At 37.9% G+C, this 15,000-nt stretch overlaps 1 protein-coding gene across 5 annotated transcripts in view; it reads left to right on the top strand.

Annotated features, from left to right (window-relative positions):
- Positions 1 to 15,000, top strand: part of LOC136833381 (myelin transcription factor 1) — an 862,112-nt gene that overhangs the window by 687,097 nt on the left and 160,015 nt on the right. Inside the window, exon 1 of one of the 5 annotated variants that reach the window (XM_067095440.1) lies at positions 9,104 to 10,256. The exons of the other annotated variants lie outside the window; for them this stretch is intronic. The gene's annotated coding sequence lies outside the window, so the exon portion shown is untranslated. Of the gene's footprint in view, positions 1 to 9,103; positions 10,257 to 15,000 lie in introns of those variants that run through there. 5 annotated transcript variants of the gene reach the window in all.

The following is a 15,000-nucleotide window of genomic DNA, read 5'->3' as shown; positions in this document are numbered from 1 at the left end:
AATGGCTCACTGGTGTCTGAGAGAGAGAGAGAGAGAGAGAGAGAGAGAGAGAGAGAGAGAGAGAGAGAGAGTTCCCGAAGGAGACCATGATCATCATTGCATTAGGAAAGTAGATTAGCTTCTAATGCTTTTGCATTATTGCAGTTGTGTGCCCACTGTCTTGTGCAACGATCTATTTCAATCGTAGACCCAAGGAATTCGAAGATGGCGTCTCGTTTCGCATATTAATTTCATTCAGATGTTTAATAACAACCGGGTTTGACGGAGACCCGATATCCTTGTATATATATAAAGTCTTTGTTGCGATTTATCATCTGCAAGGAGACGGCGTCTGAGAAATGCAAATGCAATGCAATTAACACCCTCTGGATTATTGCTTCACACTCCAGCGGCCGCCGGAGACGCCAGAGAAAAACGGCGATTACACCGCCTCTTAAGAAGGGTGGAAATCCTCTAACCCGACGACGCCAATCACGTCAGCCTTTATGTTACCTCAGAGACGCTAAATAGATTGTTCTGACTCTTTTTATTTCTTCTTTTTTTTTTTGGTGGAGATTCAAGGAACGCGAATATGTCTGGAAGGAGATTTGGCGATCGCTTAAGCATAATTGCAGGTTAGATTTAGCACCATTTCTCCTGCATTGGATTGCGCTATATTGCGTCGTCTTAGGACGAAAGAGGGTCCTCTTCCTCCTCCTCCTCCTCCTCCTCCTCCTCCTCCTCCTCCTCCTCCTGATCATCATCATCCTCTACCACCTCCTCTTCTAAAGGATATCAAAAGAGGTCATATGCTTGCAAAAGTCTCCAAAGAAATTAGATTAAACAGTATATTTGGGATCTCCTAAGACTTATCTAAAGGAGAGAGATTTGCGTAACCATCCCTTAATAAAATGCGATAATTGTGACTTATTTTAGTTATCTATTGAGTAAGAAGGTAAAAATCTAAGATAGATTAGAAACAATTTTCTTAAGAAATTCATTCGAAAGTAGGACACGTATTCAGATACCTCGCAGCAATGTAATTCCGAAGCGGTAGACAATCGAATTTTTCTTTTTATGAAAAATGAATTTAAAGTTATTTATAAATTTGCCCCTTCGATAAACTCCTTCAGAAATGACACTAAGATGTGTATACAAAAGTTTCATTATACAACAGTGTATAACAAAAATTTCATAAGTTAATAGCATAAGAATTATTCAACAGAATATGTATTGTAGAATGAAGGCGGAGTGTATGTAAAATTCATTCGAGGAATTAGTTCAGAGAGTAAAATGTATGTAATATTTTTAATATGATTAGAATAAATCAAGAGCAGAAATGCACTTAAAATCTCTTACAGGATCCTACCACGAGCAAACGATTGATGTGATATCTCTAGCAAGCAGGATTAAGAACTTACTTTGTAAATAATAATTTCTGAGGATAATACTATTTTGAGGGCTATATTGTATGTAGTCTTTACCAAGGTTGAAACTGACAGAAACATTATCCATTCCTCTTCTACTGAAACAGACTAATGTTTTTCTCATTTTGGACGCCAAGTTCTATAAGGAATTACATAATTTTTTTTCTTTCCCAAATAGTACCTTTTTAAGTGCCTATAATCGATAGTGATATTGTTATCTAAATGTTAACACGGTTTCACAACTATTCCGTGCTGTTTGTAAGTTGCATTATTTAAATTGTCAGTCATGAGGAGCTCTCGAACCGCTGGAAACTGGTTTTAAGAGATTTACAATATTTTCTATGTGCGTTTGTGATATTACGATTTTTTTTTATAAAACTTTATCAGATGGTACACCTGTCTTAATAGAGCATTTAATTAGAAATATTAATTTAGAAATGGACTAAAGTTGATAACTTTCATGTCTGAGGTACAACACCTGTGAAACTGTCCCTTTATTAATTGTAAAATGAAATTTATTGTCCTTAATGAAAACGCAAACATTACTTCGCTGCGTATTTCAAGCGATCAGATTTTTCTCCTTTCGTCTCGCTGTTTCATTTCCTTGAAAGATCGACGAAATTATATTCAGGAGATTCGTCTTTTTCGAACGAATGTTATCATCCCATTATAGCGTTAGAAAAGAAAGAAAAAAAAAGATACTCTTATTTCAGTTACTTTCAAATGCACATAATTGGATGATATGAGCCAGTGACTCTTCCCTGTCGCTTACTCTCTCTCTCTCTCTCTTGTGCCTCCCTTCCTTCTATCTTAGGCCCTCCTTCCCGTCTTGCCTTCCTTCCCTCCCCCACTCTCCCCTTCCCTCTCACCGTGGATCTTTCCCTGACCCCCTCCCAGCGCCAGCAATCAAGGAATAAATAAGCTAACTCCTTCCATCTTCCCCCTCCTCGTCACACGCGGCAGACGAATTATCTTTAAAAACTCTTTCCATATCTAAACACGTGAAAAAGTTTTCCGCTTCTCTTCCTTTCATTATTTTTCGCTCGCTTGGCCGTCTTTCTCTCAGAGAGAGAGAGAGAGAGAGAGAGAGAGAGAGAGAGAGAAAGCATTTGAATAGCGACAGAAATCAAAATTCCATTTAGGATTATGAATTGAAAGCATAAACTTGCGAGAAGAAGATGGGTAGAATTTACCGGGGAGCATTGCTCTCTCTCTCTCTCTCTCTCTCTCTCTCTCTCTCTCTCATTCCTTCAGAGAAAGGCTAGCAATGGTGGAGGCACATTCGATAGATGAGGCATATTTTTTTTTATTTTATTCGTTCCATGCAGCGTCCATTTTGTGTTATTACTTCCATGAAATAAGCGCGCGCTTGTTACCGCGTATTTGTCTTTGTTGTCCAAAGTTTATCCATATTTCTCGTATAAGGAAGGATTTATCTAAGTCGAGGTTTCTGCGTGCGTCCGTGCGTCCGTGTTTGGAAGCCGTAATTCGTCCACCTCCGAGAATCTGTCCCTCGCAGTATTTTCATATCTTAGTTTCATGTATTTTTCTCGATTCATTTTCTTTCTGGCGTTTTCACTGGTGGTCTGATTTTACGTAACTTTAATTGGGTGAGACAGTCACAACCTCCCGTGGATGTAGTCACATTGTTTTTCAACATTCTTAAAGTTACGTTATGTGTCCGTGTGAAGTTAAATGCGTACCTCCAATGATGGTCTTCTCGGTTGCAATTTTGCGGAAAGACACAAATGGTCGCTTCCTGATTTATTTAAAATCAGCAAATGGTCTCTTCCTGATTTATTATAAAATCAGCATGTGGTCTCATCCTGATTTATTTAGTATCAGAAAGTGGTATTTTCCTGATTTATTTAAAATAGGCAAATGGTCTCGTCCTAATTTATTTAAAATCAGCAAGTGGTCTCTTCCTGATTTCTTTAAAATCAGCAAATGGTCTCGTCCTAATTTATTGAAAATCAAGAAGTGGTCTCTTCCTGATTTATTTAAAATCAGCAAATGGTCTCTTCCTGATTTGTTTAAAATCGGCAAATTGTCGCGTCCTGATTTATTGTAAAATCAGCAAATGGTCTCTTCCTGATTTATTATAAAATCAGCAAATGGTCTCGTCCTAATTTATTTAAAATCAGCAAATGGTATCTTTTTGATTTATTTAAAATCAGCAAATGCTCTTTTCCTGATTTATTTAAAATCGGCAAATAGTCGCGTCCTGATTTATTTAAAATCAGCAAATGGTCTCTTCCCGATTTATTTAAAATCGGCAAATGGTTGCGTCCTGATTTATTTAAAATCAGCAAATGGTCTCTTCCTGATTTATTATAAAATCAAGAAATGGTCTCCTCCCGATATATTTACTTTTCGCATTTATCTCGACATCACCATAGTAAAAATGACATCAGTTTTTGATACTTAAATACTTCTGGTTACAAATAATTTAGTATAGATCCCATGGTGCACCAGATGAGAGAGAGAGAGAGAGAGAGAGAGAGAGAGAGAGAGAGAGAGAGAGAGAGAGAGAGAGAGGGCCTATTGGTGTCTGTAGCCATAGACTGTAGGGACTATAAGTAGGTAGGGAAAACGGCGTTGGGGGAAGGAGTGGGGTGGGGGCGGGGAGGAGAAGTAGGACGTGAAATAATCGATGAACTATTGATCCTTTTTGCCCGTAAGTACTTCGTCATCTTATCTCAGTCCGGTATGCAATTGTTTTTTTTTTTTTTATGCAGTGGTGTTTGTTGTTTTAGGTGTTTGTGTGTGACTGAGAACGTACTTTTAGATGGATTCGTGCAAATCATTTAATACTATCTCTCTTGAAGTATGTTATTACGAAATAAACGTGTTATTATAATAATGTTTTGTTAGTGATGGCTGCTAGTGATAACACCTCTTGGGAAGTATACGATATTGTACGACTGTTATAAGCAGCTTTTTTTTTTCTTTTTTGCATTTTCATTGATGCGCTCTTGTGCTAATGATGACACCTCCTATATCGTATATTTTATTATTTATTTTAGTAAGACTCTTATATAGTAAGTGATGTGTTAATGATCAATGTTTCTTAACGGTATTGTAATTGGTAGATTATTAATAAATATTTTATCATCAGTCATAAAATATGGTCAGTCACGGATAACACATATTACATCTTTACGAGAGCTGATAACACTTTCATATTAAACATAAGTCTTTGCATGTGATCTGTATACTTAATAATGTTTAAAATCACTTACAATCATTATCGATTTTTTAGATGCGTTACAACCAAGAAAAACATATTTTCCCGAATAATCTTAAACATATTAAAAACGAATTTTGACTTGAGAACAGTTTCATGCTTGTCTACGTGTGTACTGTCTTAAAGCCCTGTTTTCCCCCCAATTTTAAAAGCTTTCGATTTTGAAATCCTTCAGAATATAGGCGGCGATACATTTGATACAACTGTTAGTGTGACTGAGTTTTCGTTAATTCTTCTGCTAATTGTGCTGGTATTACCGTGCATTTCCAATGCTAGTTTAAGGAGCTCCTTCTTCTGCTTACAATAATTTTAAATGTTAGCGTCCGATGTAAAAAAAAATGTTGAGCTTAACCTGAGTAATCTGTATGAAGATCTCTTCCTATTCCCTAAAACACTGTCCTTATTAGAACTCTCTCTCTCTCTCTCTCTCTCTCTCTCTCTCTCTCTCTCTCTCTCTCTCTCTCTCTCGACGACTGCAATCCAGGCTATGCTAAGATAGGTTAGTGTCTTCCCTAGTGGAGAGTATTTCGTGTTTGTTTCGTCTCTTTGTACACAGCATTGATATACTGTATTTCCGTTATTGATCCCGTAGGATAAAGAGACTAATCCGCTGGGTTTTACATTAACGGTATTAATAAATATTGTTGATTGCAGGAGATTAAATCAACGGCAGTTGTCTTTCATTATGTGAAAGCAAGCTTTCTATTACAATTTTGAATTGTTAGTTGTCTCATTATATTCTTGGAATCCAGAACTGTAGTTGCTTTAGTGTGTTGAAAGCTTTGAACGATTTCTGACAGAAGACAATTGCTCAGTCTTTAAAGGGAGGTCATGCAACGTAAAAATATGGCATGTCTCGCTTTTATTCCGTATAATATCGTAATTGTAAAACTCCCGGTTTTCTCTTCCATATTTGTTGAGAATGTCATAAACAAAGAATATTGCATAATCCACACCCCATGGTTATGGTGACGTAAAAGAATCTCTTCAACGGAATTAGAGTAAAGAAAAATTTGCTTTACTTTAGTTCTGTTGTCCTGAATTGCACAAAGATTTATGTGACAGGGTATTCAGTATGTCATCGAATTCTGAGATCCGTATTTCAGTTAAAAAAAAAAAAAATTTTTTTTTAGACATATTAACCTTGTAAATTAAGACTGACAGGCAAATAATTTTGAAAAGTCTCCGGTATTTGTGTTCCACTTTTCACTTTCTGTTGCTGAGGTCATTCAAAGGCATTTATTGATATATTAATTCCTCATTGGGTAGGTAAATAAGTAACAACGGATAAGTAAGATTCCACAGGTATTTTTTAAAGAGATGATTTTTTTTTTAAATAAGGCAAAGAAACACTTACATACCTCAGAAATATACATATACATGTGTTGTATGCTGACGGAATGTTTATGCTCTGATGTATTGATTCAGTTTATACAAGCATATAATGAATACAAACACACATGCAGCATTTTTAATCCTTTCCAAAACATTTAAATAATAAAGAAGCGAGTTTTACCCGCATATGTACATAAAAATGTGTCTTGCCCTCGCACGGCATTTCGTTTGTTTTATTTTGTGTTTTTTGTATTCCGTATTTTTTTATTCCGTATTTTTTATTTCGTATTTTTTATTTTGTGTTTTTTTATGCCGTGTTTTTATTGTGGAGAGAGGTAAGGGGGGAGGGGGCTAAGGATAAGTTACACTCCAAAAAATCCTTCTGACAAACATTGAAGAATGACTGATGCTGTTTAAAGAGCAAACAAACTTCTGACGTTGAACTGACCGCCACAGAATTGCCTCATGATATTAAAGAAAAAAAAAAATAGTTTTAGATAACTACTTGTGCGTCACTGACATTTACAGAGACGGGGTTCGTGATATTGTTTCGCTGACAACGCAAGTATGGATAAATGTTAAGACTAACATGCTTTTAAATTCAGTGTTTCGGAGGCTCTGATAAATGTAATAAACTTTTTAAGTTAACGATGTAATTTGTGTATAAAGCAAGTTTTCGTTTATATTTACCGAATTTGTTTTGAAATTCTCCCATTATTTTAGAAACATAGAACGGTATATTTTCATTAGAAAACGGATGTCTTTGAAGTCGATACCTTCCTGGAACTTAGAACTTTATAATTACAACATCGTAAAGAATAAAAGTGAGACTTGGCATATACTCGTACATTGCCATATCCCTCTTAATTGGTTATTTTCGTATAGTGTATAATTCTTGTGTTCTCCAACTATTTCGGGATTTCTTCGAGTTGTGGGAATGCACACTAAAGGAATTAAATGCTGTACTTAAAATATGTAATTATGAACCTTTAATTTTGCCTATGTACCATCAAGGGATATTGCTTTTCGCTAAAAAAAAGACATTTTTTAACATACTTGTTCATAGTCATACTAGCAGTAATGAACAAATATCACCGCCTTTCTCATCAGATAAGCTTGAAAAGAATTATCTGTGTTACACGCATTATTATTATTATTATTATTATTATTATTATTATTATTATTATTATTATTATTATTATTATTATTCAGAAAATAAACTCTTATTCAAATGGAACAAACCCACAGGGGCCTTGACTTGAAATTCAAGCTTCCAAAGCATATGGCGTTCATTTGAAAAAGGTAACAGGAGATACATAAAGAAGAGATCGTTTATTAAAAACGAAAAATAAATTAATAAAGTAATAAATGAGTAGTTAAAAATGTGAGTAAATTATAAAATGCGAGGAGAAATGCTGTAGGTACGTATTAACCAAAAGTATGTTCCAAAAGAGCTTTTAAACCTTGAGATCCACAGTGTTTGTCTGTTAATATTAGTAGAAGTAAAGTATTTTTTTTTATTCAAGTAGACAGGTTTCTGTTAAGGTCGTAAATGCAATCAGTATCTTTCATTTTGAACTCGTAAATTAAAAGTTGAAGTCGATTTAAGCAAATATATTTCTTAATGGTTACCTCTATTTAGATTATCCGTTATTTTAACCAGGTTTAAAGTATATTCATTTAGCGGGAATAGCTAGAATGCCATGGAGACAAAAAAGAGTAATATTATTAGACACATTTTTCCTAAAGAATATTCCCCCGACAGTAAATTATATTACCTCACCTATTGCATCTACCTGTGCGAGGTGGCATATGCGGCTTTGTTCAGGTGGGGTGAGGGGGGGGGGAGTAGGGAAAAGAGAGGCGGGGTTAAGGGGTATGGTGGTGGGATTGGCCGGGGCAGGGGAGGAAGTGCCTGGATTTCTATATACGATTTTGGCAACAAAAGGTTTTCGGTAGATTAAGCAATTTTAGCCTGCGCGTGGACTGTCATTGTCCCGAGACTCAATATCCAGCAGACTTGTCCGGCCTGGTAGCGCACTGCCCACTGTAATAAGAGAGCTGTGAATGCTTTTGGATAGCCAATTATTATCTGCCCAACTCCCGCCAGTTACCAGCCGCATGGCCAGATTCTGGCACCGGCCGCTAGGTGGCCGACAGCTGTTACCGAAACTAGAGCTGGAATTTCACCCAACTTTCCCTTCTTTCTTCTTTAAGCCTCCGTTTTGTTTTGCTTTCTCGGTTCCTTTCGAGTTCGAAATTGCTGTTTATGTCTGGTTTTATGGATGCTCTGGTTTTTGTGCCGTTTTGTATACTTGGGAACTTTATTTTTATATATAATTGTGGAGTATGTAATCTGGAATAAGGAATGCTAGGCGCCCCAAGCGTTTCCCTTCGAAATGAGTGTGAAAATTTTCATGTGCGTTGTGTCTGTCTGCCTTGGTTAAGACTGTTAGACGTCTGTGGAAATATTTTTCGTTATTGTATATTATTGATATTTGAAGAACTTAATTTTAAAGTCGTCAGGACAAGTTTCTTCAGGTACCAATGTTTTTACTAAATTCTCGGAAGTACTCTTTACATTATTTTGATAGGTATTGTTAGGTACGTGGCATATTTCAGTATACCGTTCGGTAGTATTTCAATGCTCCAGTGGTCTTCCGAAGAGAGAGAGAGAGAGAATCCATTTACTAGTTTTTCAGTAACTTGATCATTCCTTTTCTCATAGTGTAAAGGTTAGATTAATTTTTTCGTCAGGTATACCTCTTAAGGTATAAATGCAGTAATTATCAGACGGCTTTCTCTCTCTCTCTCTCTCTCTCTCTCTCTCTCTCTCTCTCTCTCTCTCTCATACACACAGACACACACTCAGCCTTTCTTAAGATATTCAGCAACAAGTAACGCATATAATTTTAGTAGCAGAGGTAATACTGATAAAATTTGTTGTTTGATCTCATTTTTCCCGTTTTTGAGTGATGACTTTACACATTTTTGAATGAAGACCTAATTGGTAGCGACGATGTTATTATGCGCGAGTGTTAGAATTATATGGTGTTGGATGCGTCTGGCATCAAGGTAGGTGGGCAGGATAGTAAGGAGATGGGAGGGGAGGGGTAGGGGGAATGGGGGAGGGGGGACCAGGATTTGAGGGGAAGAGTGGTTGGCGCGGTGCGGTGAGTGTGTGGCTGTGCAGGGGAGCACACTCCCGCGCAGGACGGGATAGCGAACACACGCGTCGTACACGGCTGCGTCACGTCTCTCGTGTCCCTCGAGAAAGAAGAAGAAGAAGAATAGGAGGAAGAAGAAGCGGCGTTCTGGAGCAGCCACGGACAGGCAACGAGATCGCAGCAGCAGCACCAGCAACAACAGCCTTTCAGAATCCGCTCGCTGGCTCGACGGTCCCTCCTCTGCTGCTGTGCCACCCATTCTCTGGCATTCTGTCGGCGGCGGTTGGCGCGAATTGTGGACAGCGCTGTGTGCTCTCTCGCTCTCGATCTCTCGCGCTCTTTCTCGCTGCTGGCGGGGCTCCTCTCTCACTCTTCTTAACGCGTCGCGACTTGATATGTGAGTTGTGTTTTAGCCGTCGTCCGTTGCCGCCAACGGAGGAGCTGCAGCAGCCCTCGCTCGCTCTCTCACTCTCATTCTCTCTCTCTCTCTGCCTCAGCTGGCTGCTGCTGCCGCCGCCGCGCCCACCCGCACACACACGCACAGTTTTGAACTTGTCCGCCGCTGCCCCGTACAAAAGTTTGGTAATTTAGTTTCAAAGAACTTTTGGTCAGAGTTGAGATAATCAAACTCGGCCAAACTCCAGTCACTCGGGACGGAGATGCGCACAAGTTCAACGCCCCATGACCGGGGAGTTGTGACCTAGTGAAAGTTGTGATTTTTGCCCCCCGACACTTACTTACGTACTTGCTCTTTTCTTCGAAAACTCTGCCGCCGGACAGCACTTTAAATCATATCACACATACCCCCTCCCAAATATACCCGTACCCAACCCACCCATTTATACCTACCTACCTACCACCCATCCGGCAACTGACAAAAAAAAAAAAGAATTCAGAATTAGATGACCTTGGGTGATTAACATAACTTTGAAACATACGCTGTTCGCTGCTGCCTTTTTTTATATATATATGTTTAAAAATTAGTTATGCGCTGTGACTTGGTTCTCTTTACTTGAAGACTATCAAACCCAACTGTGCTTCCTCGTCAGCGCCTTCGTTTTCGTCGTCGCTTCTGCTGACGCCCCAGCGCCAGTGACCGAGGTGAGTCGCCATGATATTTTCTTTTATTCAGCTCAGTATTTAAGGAAAACGTTTGTGTGTGATGGATACCAAAAAGTCCAAACGGGAAAAAAGAAATAATAACTTCTGCTTGCAAGCGAGATCGGGTTTGGGCACTGCACTTCGAAAGTCGGGAGAGACCAATTCTGTTGAACCGGATGTTGAAGTACAAACGGAAGTGTTGATTCTGAGGTTGCGTGTTTGTGTTATCAGACCGACGGGATGGGAGGGAAAACAACCACGTGGAGCTACTGTTACTATTACTACTACTACTATTACTATTACTAATATATACTATTACTATTAATTACTGTACCCGCTACTGTCACTTCTACTAGCTGCAAGTAAATATCCTGTACCATCTTCAACTCTTCCTTCTCTCTGCCACGCTTATTGCTGTTACTACGCCTCTATTACTACTACTACGCCAACTGCATTTACATATCGTGTATCTCTCTCTCTCTCTCTCTCTCTCTCTCTCTCTCTCTCTCTCTCTCTCTCTTTCCCCTCGGATGGCTCTATCATCCCGTAGGCTTATTTGTACTCGCCTAACGGCCATTCCGATATGCTAAGTGTTCCCCGAACCAGAGACAGGATTTACCGCGGTGATATAACACTTGATATAACACTTGCCGTATGTGGGTCGCTTGCTTGTTATGACGCTTTCGAAGGAGTGAGTCTCCTTTTTTTGTATTTTCCTTTCGTCGTCTTTTATCGGTGTCTTGTGGGTTTCGTCTGTTTACGCGTCAAGAGGTGAAGGAAATCTTGAAGCTCGGGAAATCCCGTCGTAATTGGCTTTTTAATGTAACGCGGGACTATTTTGGAATTTTCCAATTATCAAAAGATTTCTGTCGTTGTGACGCTCCTGATATAGAGTGACTATTTTTGTTCTTGAATTCTCTTTGAAGTGATTATTTGGTACAGGTAGAAATATTTTTATATGATTGTAATTAATTATTTAGTAGCTTTGTGAAATTTCATTGAACCCGATATAGAAATTATTGTTGTGAAATTTTATCGTATCTGAATTATCGCACGTTATAATATTACGCAAATTCGATACTCTTTTGATAAGGTTGCTTTTACTCGTAAATGGTTATCGGCAATTCGATAATATTTCGCAATATTGTAAGAGTTACTTTAGTTATACTGGTGGAAGAAAGTGGTAGAAAAAAATAAAAGAATGGAGGAGCGACTCAAGCCGAACAGAAAGTGGAATCGAATAGAAAGTGGAAGAGAAAGGGAGACGAAAGGGAATAAAAGGAGCGATGTGGTAAATGCCTCCTTCTCCCCCCCCCCCCCATAGCAGCGGAGGGGGAAGCAATTTTAAGAATGATGCGCTTGGGACCGAAACACCGTAAGACTCGATTACTGAGGGTCAGAGAGAGAGAGAGAGAGCTATGGTGATTCCTTTAGCTAACCCCACTTTTATAACGAGTCTCTTTCTTTTTTTCCTCTGGCGAACCCCCAAAAAAGTAGTTAGCAGTAGCAGTAGGCTCAAGTTGTTACGCCAAGGCCTATGTCGAGCTCACACCTATCCCCTCTCCTCAGGATTTAAATTTTCATTTCCCTTCGTTGCGATAAGAAAATAAAAAATTTCATGTAGTGGACATGATGACTTGGGATACCGATTTCTGATCGACCTTAAATGTGATCATATTGAGTCATATATCTATATGTATAATATATATATATATATATATATATATATATATATATATATATATATATATATATATATATATATATATATATATATATATTACTAATACATATGTGTATATTTCGTATTATATATATGTGTGTGTGTATTTATGCATATAAGGCAGAAATAAGTGGAGAAAAGTTAGGACCTCAAGTGTGACCAGTTACAAAGAAAGATAATATAAATTATCCTTACCGTGGTTTGAATTCAAAATTTTGAAGATGTCCACTTGTAGCGTAAAGCGTATATGGATTGCTCATTTCATGTATTTATGACGGCATAGGCATGCACAAGAAAAACTGTTTTGCTGGATGTTGTGATCAGGTAGATGAGGACAGAATAATTCATTGTATTTCTTTTGAGCGAGAGAGTGAATAACAATCAGCTTCAGAACTAAATCTGTGCTTTAAGTATATTGAATTTTATTCACGCGAAGGTCCATTGGAATGAAGGAAATATCACAAACCTGAAACGAGTTAGGATTTGACATCCTCTCCTTCTCATCCTTGCTGTTTATTTCTCGGACCCTGTAACAGAATAAAAGAAGAAGAATTCTGAGGATCCTCACGGTGAAGATGGTCCGGAGATAGAGTCCTGAAGGGCGGTAGTAGTGGTAGTAGTCCCCAGCGAATAGGTTCCCTTGCTGCTAATCACAGTCCAAGGCAGCCCAGATCCCTGGGGGCCTTATCCCTTAGATTCCAGAATCATAAACGTTCATTGGGAGAAGAAGAAGGAAAAAGGTCCTGGAAACCGCGATGGGAATTTTGTCTTTTTGTTTGCTTGTTCGTCAACTGTCTCGGTGATCGTAGCTTTCCTTTGCGATTTTTTGTAGGTACGTTGATCGAGTGAGGGGTGTTTTGGGTGATTCCATTCTTGGAATTCATAGAAGAGATTGTAGTAATTTTTTTAACGTTTATTTTATCGCACTTTTCCTGTTGTTCGCTCCGTAAATTCTTGTTGATTAGGAATATCCTTTTTTTCTGAATTAATATTTTATGATGTATAATACATCTCTCAGTTACTTAAGCATACCGCTTTAGAATAATTTTCAGAGAGCACTACAATAATATATTTACCTTCATTTAGTTTTTAAAATACAGTTACTTTTGTTACCTTGAAGAAATAAATTATGGTTTAATTTTCACTCCTGTTGCATTGTAGTGCAAGACTGGACCTGAGCGTCGCTTGATAATTAATGGCTTGTGTAAATAAGTAATTGTTTCATTACGTTTGTTTTGACTATAAATAGGTGATACTTGTATCTATACTACTGTTTTATTAAAACTGTTTTACGTCATTATGGAAAGACTTGCAAAATCGAATCACTCCATTGTTGTTAAATATCCCAGTTGATTGACCACTGGTGAATTACATTTTAGCTTTGAATACTCATACTCTCTCTCGCCGCAGGAAAGTATTTTTTAATTAGTTTGGAAGATGCCATGATTATTGGCGGTGACAGTACTGCAGTTAATGAAATCACCGAGCGGCGATTGGAGTTTAAATCCCTGCTGCTAATAGGAATATGTAGTAAAAGAACAAGTGAGATTATTGGATATATAATAACATTATACTCTTGTTATTCATACCTCCTGAGTATTTATTGAAGTTATGCAGCAAATAAACGAATAATTCTCCTCACGGACATTACATCTGAGTGGCGATGTTCCTTGCAGATGTACGTTAACGATAGTCACTTATGTAGAGAGAGAAAGAACTGGTGAGCTTAGATAAAATACAGAAAAGAATTTACCTATAGAAAGAAAAAGTAATAGCCACAAGAGGTGTTTTGCATCTTTCGTTTATCCTTCCGATTCTCCGTCACAAAGTTAAATTCGTTAATAATTTAACAATGATGATCACAGCTGAAACAAGTGGGATTGTTTGCCTAGTGAGTATAAACCAAGTACATTGTTTGGATACATAAATTTTTGTTGATTATTCTTTTTTGTGCGCTATTACGTTAAATTCGTTGTGATTTAACCATGATAACCACAGCTGAAATACGTATGACTGTTTGCGTAGTAAGATATAAACTAATTGCATCGTTTGGATATGTAATATTCTGTTAATTGTTATTTTTTCGCGCTATTACGTTAAATTCGGGAATTATTTAACAGTGATAATCACAGCTGAAATAAGTAGGACTGTTTACATAGTAGAATATAAACAAAGTGTAGTGTTTGCATAAGTAATTTTTTGTTAATTCTTTTTTTGCGCTATTACATTAAATTCGTTAGCGATTTAACAATAGTAATAACAGCTTAAATAAGCAGAGCTGTATGCATAGCAGAACATGAACCAAGTGCATCGTTTGGATGTGTAATTTTCTTGTTAATGATTATTCTTTTGCGCGAATGAGAGGAGAGACTGACTCAGGCGGCCGCCGACGCTAGTAGTAGATTGTATGGCGGGAGCGGGGAAGCCGAGCGCTGCTGCTGCTCTTCTATGGACCGTCGGAGTCACTGGCTTTCGAAACACGTGGCGCTGAGGCCGCCGGGCGTTTCTGGCGAGGGAGGACTATAGAATATTGAAATCGGGGTGAAACGCGTGCTATCTCTCGCTATGCGAGGAGCGCTGCTGCCGGAGGAGAGCGCTTGATCGGGTTCCCTTGCTCCTTGTGTTTTTGTCGAGTGAATTGTGTGGCTTTTGACGGCCAGTTTGCGTGGATGTAGCCGATTAATATTTTTATACTTTTATTTCGTTTATCTAAATTGCGTGTATTTCATTGTTTCAACCTTGTATATTCCGTATATTGCCCTAAGCTTATATAAAGGTTATTATTATTATTATTATTATTATTATTATTATTATTATTATTATTATTAACGGCGGTCGTGTTTGTGCGTTGACTTATGTTTGTAAAAGTTGTTTCGCGAGGTAGGTCATGTATTGAAGGGTTTTGTTGAAGATGCTTATTATTTATCTCGAAGTGGTTGCCATCTCATACTGTAATTTCGGCAGTAGATTTGCGATTGAGCGTTATTGATAATCTTTACATTTACCATATGCATTTCCTAG

This window comes from Macrobrachium rosenbergii, chromosome 51, assembly GCF_040412425.1.
Source record: "Macrobrachium rosenbergii isolate ZJJX-2024 chromosome 51, ASM4041242v1, whole genome shotgun sequence".
NCBI lineage: Eukaryota > Metazoa > Arthropoda > Malacostraca > Decapoda > Palaemonidae > Macrobrachium > Macrobrachium rosenbergii.
The sequence above is the reverse complement of the archived record's forward strand: the minus strand, read 5'-3'. Positions and strand labels throughout refer to the sequence as shown.